The following is a 10000-nucleotide window of genomic DNA, read 5'->3' on the forward strand; positions in this document are numbered from 1 at the left end:
AAATGCTTGGCCTCTAAGCAATTGCTTGCGGGCAGCAAGCAATTGCTTGTGCTTGCTAGCAAACGCTTCTGCTAGCAAAAGCTTCTGCTCGCAAGCAATTGCTTGTTTATATGCATACGGATTCGAGTAAAAGGCTAGCACAAGCAATTGCTAGCGTTTATGCATCCGGCCCATTAACTCTGATTCTGACATAAATGTGATGTACAGGTATGCATTTGTTCTGTTCTGTACTTGAACGATTGGAAGTTTTACCACTCGGGAAGTTGCCCGGATGTCCCGATTGAACAAAATTAGACTCCCTAAATGTATGGTGTATATAGTAGGTTAAAGTGAGGGGTGCTGGACATAAAACATGTTAAGATCAATGTATTAACATCTGTTCTAGTGTGTCAGATTCATTGTATCTCTCCAGTGAGACTAGAACACCTGCCACCCTACCCACACATGGTCACAATATTACAATGAAAATCATATGTCATCCATTTCCAAGTCTATTCTTTGCCCCTTTGGCCCCACCCTAACCTCTCCAGGCAGTGAGATGGCTGGCCACCAGACTCAAAGGCCGTATATATATGAATGTGGTGTAAATTTGGTCTATGGACCAAAATAAGCATGAAATATGCATATCTTTCATACATTAGTACATTATTGGATTTCTGTTAGTGGATACGATCTTTCACATGCATTTACTCAAGAGAAATTTGCATTTACTCAAGAGAAATTTGCATAAACCATGGGCTAAATTTGAACCACATAAAAATGGGCCATTGTGTTTAACAGCTGTTGCTGTACATCTTGCTATTTGCATGCTTGCGATATTCATTAATATTTGTGTGAGCTTGGAGCTACCCGGTATTCAGATATTTGGCCAGTACCCGTTGATGTGACATTTCTTGGACATGATTTAATGTCAAGTTGGAAAACACCTTGAAGCTTTGCTTAAGTTATTATTCTTATCAGTGACTATTTGGTGTGAATATGTTTTTACTGCCTTTGATGAAATATGGAGCATTCATTATGTTGAAATTTCTACAGTGATCTGCACATCTAGCATTGCAGTGTTTCCACATTCCAGGAAAGTATATTTGTAAATGTGACTGCATTGGATGCATTTTCTGTAATTGACATAAATAAGAATTCTGAAGTCTTGCACTAATTCAAAGATGATAATGAGCTGTATATAACATGAGAATGCAATTCACACGTAAATGTGTTCACAACTTGGGCAATGTGTTCGAAGAATATGTTGAAAATATGAACCATTAGATTGTAAAATTTAGATGTGGATAAAAGTTACCTTACAGGTTTACTCTTAAACTTGCTGGATGTATTTTTCTTTTGAAATCTTTGGTGGCTATTTTTGGTGCTTTGAACTCAGCATCAGCTGATTTTAGCACTCATATTGTGAAGTCTTAATTGTAGAAGTGACATGTACCTTCAATAATTGACATACACAGTCAGTGATTTAAGCTCGCCTAGGCCAAATGGCTTGAGTGAGCCATTGCGAGTGTTCACCATCCAACATCCAGCCCATGTCATGTGGCATTCTGTCTTGCATAAACTTTTTCATAGAATCTTCCTCTTGAAAAGTGGTGGCTGAATGTTGATCAAATACCTTAAAGTAGGAAGTTGTTGTCCAGGGACCTGCAGCAATCCCTGAATCTGCACTCCCCGAATCTCAAGATTTTGAAAATAAAAAAATTGTCTTGTGTGGAATGCTGTGAAGGCAAAGTGCACTGCCCAGGTCAGCACTAAGCCCATGGGTCTGCTGTTCTTTATTCATCAAACTATGTCACCATTTTCTAGTAATATCAGAGCTCAAACCATCATTACAGAACCTGGTATGCCAGGTTTCTGTGGCATCAACTGATATAATGGAAACTGGTGTACTAGGTTTCCAATATGTAGACAAGATTGTCTGCATTTGTGGCCTAAATTATGTTTATTTGTATTATGCTGCCCAGAAAAAATGACTTTCAACAAAAGATTAGAGTTTCTTCTATCAATATCTGTTCTCTGTATCGAAGGTGTTTGTATTTCTGTCTAATTAACATTTTCCAACATATGTAGTATAGTATGACTAAATCAGTAAAACTCGTTTGAAGACATACATAGCAATTTACGCTGAGATCACAAGATTTTGACTTTCGCTGACCACATTTGGGTGCCCTTACAGTGTACGTATAACAAAAAGGGTTTGTGAGCCCTTCAGTGCACACTCTATTCATACCTCACATCCGATCGATATTTTGCATTGTGCAATGGCACATGGAGGTGATGGTGGAAAAGGAATACATGTAGGCCTACTGCTTGACTGCTGCTTTTTCGCAGATGGGGATTACCGACCTCTCCATTCTTTGTTGACCTGCAAAAAGAATTTCATTTGGGGGCATTGAAGGCTCTCAGGGAATTTTGGGAGGAAAGAGTTAAATGGTTATCACACTGTTGCACGTGTCATCCATGTTCATAAAGAAAAATACTTTTTATGAGCTATGTGTCTACATATCGTCGGTTGAGAATGATAAGGGCGTTAAGTTGTCACAAAACCCATAGTGTTCGAGACAACTTAATGCCCTTCTCATTCTCAACAGACGATATGTGTAGGAATATAAAACAAAGACTTTGATATGAATATGACATATGGGCAGGGAGACATGTGTTTGAAATTTCATCCAATGCAATCCCAGAAGTTCTATATGCAGCCAATTCTCAATGCACTGGCATTTCCTTATCATAGACTTATATGAAAGATTGCTACATCTACAGAAAACCACTGCGTACTAATTGAACACAGGGCAAAGTTTAGAGTAATTCTGTACGTCTATTTATCAGAAATATTTCGTTTACATTCCATCTGTGAGGACCATGAAGTATCTGTGATTTCTACAGTTTGCCATGTGACAAAAACACAAACAAAAGATGTGTATTACAAGAGGTTGGACATAATAATTATTGATACCAATGCTTTCACACTAAAGCAATTGTGAAATACCAGAATTTACACTCATACCTGTGACATACGAGTATGGTCTGCCATTTTTTTAAATGTATCATTGTTTATATTCAGATGTGGCTCTGAGGTTGGAGACACTTGGACACTGATATTGGACCCATTTTTGTGTAGTATCTTGTAGAGATCACATTTTTGCAGCTGAAATAAAAGAGTGATTCTTTTGCAGAAGTAGTGATTAACAGTACATGTATATGAAATGGGTGTCCAGTTTTCATGCATTCATGTCTTGAATGTAATCTGCTGGCATTTGATGAGGAATAAATGAATAAAATGTACATGGTGCTGATTTTAATGATGATGCTATGTAAAGACAATTAGGGCAATAGAAAGGATATACAGATACATAGGATATGTCATCTATGATACTGTTATTATACTACTGTGAAAGTGGATATTTTCGCGCGACTAATTTTTCGCGCTCGGCCGGATAAGAAGAGTTTCGCGTGTTTTTAATTCCGCGGTATCAAGACATCAACTACAGGAACATATGGCAAGCAGAAATATTCACGTGCTTTTTATTTTCGCGCTAGTTTCTGATTGCGCGAAATGCGTGAAAATTTCAACACCGCGAAAATTTCCACTTTTACAGTATGTATTGAGATTGCTTCTTTTGAGTTTTACATCTGCACTTGGATAAGCAGAGATGCTGGTAACCTGAATAAGAGTAAATGGAGACTACTGTGCAATAATGAATGTATGTATGTATGTATTATGTATGTATGTATGTATGTGTGTGTGTGTTTGCGTGTGTATATGTGTATGTACCTTGCATCTCCCCTCCACTGATGGTCAACTCAGTGAAACAATACCAGCATAAAGTTGATATATTTCCATCAGCCTTCATATAAACAGCATGTTTATCCTTTATGATTTACATTGTCTACATTTTCAAAATATTTTGATGAAGAAAGAAATATTTCATTTACTTGGTGAAAAATTCTTTTGAAAGTGTAGAAAATATCTTCATGACATTACAGATTGTTAAAGACATGATTTCAAATATATGTAGACAGCTAGCTACCTGGCATGCAGATGAATAGAAAAAATGAAAGAAATGAATGAAGAAGACAAAGAAAGAAAGATTGGTAGATAGATGATAGATAGCTAGATAGATATAGATAGATAGATAGAAAAATAGATAGATCTGAAAGTTACATAGACAGATAAGTAGATCTGTAATTGTATACAAATATGATTATCACACTTTTTCAAAATTTACTAGAACTAGCCCCAGCAGCATGAAATCTACACATGGTAGAGCCTAGACATACATGACTTCACAATAATCACATTAACATCTTATGTAGAAATTAGCACTGAGTACATATATATATTTTTTTATTTGAATCCATTTCTTCACACAATGGAACATGCACGGCAATAAGTTGTACATTAATACCACAAAGAACCAAATAGAGATTGTTGTAAGACTCTAGTTAATCCATGTAAAACCTGACAGATAAATTCTTATCAGTTTTCAGAGAAGAAGAAAAAGAAAGAAATACTGTAATTGTGATAACATGATAACACTCCTTTTCCCACTGCACACAGTGTCAAATCAATGCAAAATCACATGAGACATGCCATGGCAATTTGGTGCCATCACTTATTCCACAATACTATCCTCATGCAATAAAACAAGTAATAAAAATCATTAAAATCATATAAACTAAGAACTGAAAGGAAGTATTTTAGCCTTTTTAGCTCAGGGGTGCATCAGTTTGTTTTAGACTCTTGCCAGTAATGAGGCTTTCACTTCTGAATCACAAGAAATGTTGGCAGAAATTGACATGGCTATTTAATTAAAATCATAACATACTATGCATGAGTGAAGATTTTTTTCTCCATAATTTACATGAATGACTCATCTTCGTTTAGTCTTTTCATGTATCTGTGTCGGTTTAATACTTTAATCCCTGCAGTTCTATGCGATATAATGTTTCAGTAACTGTGGGTCAATGACCTAGCAAAAAGCAACCCATTTGCCATTTACACTTCTCCAAGCAAGTCATGATATGATTTACCTCTACACAGTGGTAGCCAAAAATATTTCAGAGTGTACATGGAACAGATATAATATTTGATACAGCAGAAATATCAAACTTCTGGCTACTTCCAGTCTCTTTGTATCAGCATTTATACATAAGCCAGAGATTGTGTCATTTGATCTTTTCCTGGACAAATGTAACATGATTGATTACCAGTGTGAATTATCAAGCATTGCAGAGAATCAACTTTACACCAAATCCTTCATGATTTTCATTGTCTGCCTAAGGCAGCGAAGGGACTCAACACACAATGCATGTCACTATATCAGCAAACGGCGAGTTTCATGCAAACATTCAAAGGGTCTTCATCAATAAGACACTGAGGCTCTTGTGTAAGCATAAAACCCTGTATGTGATATCAATCATATCTCTATAATAGTATTGAAAACAAGAATAAAGGCAACACATGTTTACAAACACAAACATATTACATTTTGATGGCATACATGGACACAGAGATTATTCATGTTTGAGCAAGGACAATGTCCATTTCATCAAAGTTCTATAAGGATGCAAGGGTATTCTTTCTTGTTCTAAACTTTTCAGTCGATTATGGAAAAAAATATCACATCTTCAAACAATGATCAAGATAAAAGACAAAGTAACAAAAAAAAATCAAATCTTGTACACAATTCAAGGAATATAACAATACAACTTACACATATAGACCATTTAGGAATATTTGGCTGAGACTAAATAATGTGAACCCATATTTGACCATAGACAGCAATTATATTTCGGCTCTTTGTAACACGTTAATCCATTTATGTATACAGGGAATCCCAGTTACAACAAGATCGCTTACAACAAGATCCCCTTTTACAAGGTAAAATTGGCAGTCCCAGCAACTGTGTAATAACAGGTTTTCCCTGAATAACTTCAGCATAATATTATCATAATTATAAGTTCGCATTGCTAAAACTGTAGTATAAATACACAACTCATCATTAAATACCATACAAATTATTCAGTCAGTTTCTCATTGTGAGTAACAACAAGATTTCTGAGGTGTGAATTTTCTACAGTTTGTCTCCTACTAATGAAATTTGTATTAAAGATCGCAACTGCTGAGCTGTAATTTAACATGTCCGAAAAAAGGAACCACGGGACTTGAACCTGTCATCTACAAGGCAGCGACACAACCACCAGGCTATCCCTGGTTGCCAGCAGTGGCACAATGAAGTCATTTGTAGAGGGAGACAAAATGAATAAAATTCATACCTTGACCTTGACCCTCTGATTAATATTCTCTTGCGACATGATTTTTCTTCTCCAGGTGAAACTTTTGAATCGTCTGTTTTCGGGAAGTGATCTCCTGGCGTGACACACCAGCTTTGTCATGTTAATATCCTGAACTTACCCTTAAGGTGTCAACTTGTTGTTATATTCTAAATATATAATTGTAAAAGTAATTCCTACCAGTCAGTTTTGAAGAGAGGAACATATCCAAGACTAGAAGCTGCCATCATTCAGAAATATAGACTTCATCACTATATCTGAGCAAATAATCATAAAATTGTGTGATTTCCAATTTTCAATAAAAGGTGATATCAATACTGACAATGACAAAGGTACAATTTTACATCCCAGTGTGATTCAATGACATTTTATGTCAACACATTTTACCAACAAACTAAATAACCATCATAGTTATTTTACACATTATTTCCCTCAACTCATAATACACAAATTCCTCTCCCTGGATGGTTTCTCTGCCTAGCTTCAAGTTTGGCACTCTTGAAAATACAAAATCAACAAAAATTATTGTTTTAAACAGAGGCATACTCGCACTCCTCAATATATCTTTGTTTGTTTTTTCTTTGTGCAGACAGATGTATGTGGCTCATTTTATTGAGATATGAACTGTTGACTCTTTATGAAATTAACCGATATCTCTGCAAGTCTATATCCTGCTCCATACATCAATGTAATTAAAAGAATCCAACATCTGGCTCCCACAGCATTATTACAGTGTTGTAAAATCCATGCATGGCAATTCTTTAATGACTACAACATTACTTAAAATCTACAATCTATGACCTTGGTTCATAGTTAACTTGTTAAATTACTTCCAGAATACAGTTAATGTGAGTTAGTTCTCTATTAGTTTAAGCTATCTTCACCACACATTAATGTGCGATTAATTGCACACATCTTAAAGGTGTTATTTTGCTTTCTTTTGTCTTTGGCCAATGCTAGTCCAATACAAATACATCAGTATGAATTGAGCCCAGTACAATCCTTGAATTGCAGCAACACAGCAGTACAGCATCTTTCATAATCTTAGCAAGTACAGATCCATTATTTTACAAATATGCATTGTTTGAAATAGACGACACTCATTTATTTCAATCAGTTATTCTTATATTTAAGTTCTCAAAACATTTCCTACCTATAATTTTTCAAAATAATTTTTTTCTTCAAAATAACATCAATATCCATGCTTATACCACTTGACATTCTTCTGATGTTCACATGGACAACCTCAGATTACTTTTAGCCATAGAGATATATACTAAGAACACTAGAGGGCGGACTCCGGAAAATCCCTGTGACCGATAGAAGGAGGCGTTCGCCATTTTGGTCCGGGCAAATTTCGACTTGCGGCCGTACCGATAACGTACAGCGCTAGCGGAGCGCAGGGAGATCGACGACGGGATGCAACGGCAGTAGGCTAGCATCTATGCCAAGGTCTCCATCGGAGTTTGGAAATTGAAAGTGTTCTTAAATTCGTAAATTCTACTTAAAGTAGCATAGATCTATGTTGCAAAATGCCTGAATCATGTGCTACTTTTGGATGTAGATACAGGAGAAAAGAAGGGGAGCAGAGTTTCCTTTCACAAGTACACGTGTATAACTAAAATGACATTCATAGTGTGTGTTAAACAGATTGATTCAAGACCAAAAAAAAAAAGGAAAAAGTAAAAGAAAAGAAAAGGTCTTGCAAAATTCGTCAGGGGGCACTCCGCCCTCCCTCAGCCATTTCTTGATCTAGTGCTAGTAGATAGCTAATACAATACATGTACATAACTATATGCAAGGTCGGCGGAAGGGGGGGGGGGAGCATTTTGCCCCCTTTCCAAGAAAAACAAACAAACAAAATCCACTTTTTAAGTTTAAAAAAGTGCTCTTTTTCTAAGTGCCCTATTTGGTCCTTGAGCTCCCCCCTCCCAAAAAAAAAAAAACAAAAAAAAAAAACAAAAAAAAAAAACACAAATTGTTTCCTCCACCCTTTGCTATAGGCCTACTAGCAGTTAATTTTACTATGGTGATAATGTGAGAAAAGCTAGAATATGTAATATATGCCTGGTGACAGGTGACATATTATGCTCCGGCATTGATATCTTTCTGAAAAATAGAGTTAGCATCATGGATCTGATTGGGCTTTTGGTTCAAGGCAGGGCGAGGATTAGGATTAGGGTTAGGTGTTATGATTTGGGTAAGGGTTTATGTAAGCTTCAACATTAATAGCATTTTGAGCTTGAACATTCTATGTCATGGAACCAATATGCCTACACTTACTTATAAAAATGATTTATTTCATTTCCATCAAAAAAAAAAATCGGAAATACAATGAAACACTCGTATACACAGATGTCAGGACTATAGAAAGCAGTCCCCTCATACAGAAAAAAATATAATTGCAAAAAAACAAAAATCACAAGGGGCACCCTGCTGTCTGGAGACCTAGAGAACCCTTTGTATTGCATGGACCATGGTCGTGTTGGTCGGCTTTGAAAGTATTACCTCGTGGAGAATTAGGTAAAATTTTGTTTAATTTTCATTTTCTTTACCACTCATAATAAGAGATTGCTAGCAACTTAAATTTTTGAGTTGTTTCCTTCTCTCATCTCCGACCCCCTCATCTTCTTGCTGAAAGACAAGTAGGGCCTATATGAATTACACTACGTGTCCACCACTACTGCACTGCCCGGACGCGATACTTTTTGCCCGGACAAAGATGGCGCGCGGCCTCTTCTACTCGGCACACGAGCACTGCATACGCGCCACACGCAGTCCGCGCTCTAGTATATTATTAGTATACATCTCTATGCTTTTAGCACACACACACACATACACACACACACACACACACAAACCAAAAACATATGAGGACAAAATAGCTCCTCATGTTTGAAATTCATTACCTGAATATGTAAAAGCCTGCACCTTGTCTGTTTTCTTTTAAGGCCTTAATTGAGAAACTTATTGCTCAACTACAATCATGAATGATCAACTTGAATGCTGCAACCTGATTATGCTTTTCTCTTCATTTCTTTTAAAACTATACAAAATCTGAACAATGGCAATATCACTCCCACAAAGTTACAGTTTCACAAGCTATACGCTCACTGCACCAGTACACTTTGTACACACATCACAGACATGTAAAAATGCAATTTTCAATTAAAGTGGCAAATTAATATCTTATACCATTTATTTTCTACATTTCCACAACCTCAAGTATGTAGTGTATTATTTTTCTTCTTTTTTTTCTGGCTATTACCCCTTCAAGCAACTGCATTAATCAAAATTGTATTTACCTTTAATATTAAACAAGGTTTGTATTGATTATATCAATATCTATACACTGTACTATTTGTTTATCACCTGACTGCTTTGTCATTTCAACTATTTTACTGTTGTTAACATTCATTACAAAATAAATGCAGAAAAGTGTCTGCAAACAGACTTTGAGAAGACGGTGATACACATTTCATTATAGAGGCAGGCATGCATCACAACACCCATCTCTCTCCATACAGGCAGAATTCACTCATAGTTCTTGGTGATGTCACCAGTATTAGTATGTTACCTCCACAGAGGTGAGACAACAGTTATCAATCATCAAAAAAAATCTTGAGCAAGTTACGCAAAATTACACATGCCTGTGGTTTAACATCAAAAGTGATACAATATCTATAACAGCTTACAAAAA

Source organism: Diadema antillarum, unplaced genomic scaffold (genome assembly GCF_040938485.1).
Source record: "Diadema antillarum isolate AM-2024a unplaced genomic scaffold, OU_Dant_1.0 seq00001009_RagTag, whole genome shotgun sequence".
Taxonomy (NCBI): Eukaryota; Metazoa; Echinodermata; class Echinoidea; order Diadematoida; family Diadematidae; genus Diadema; species Diadema antillarum.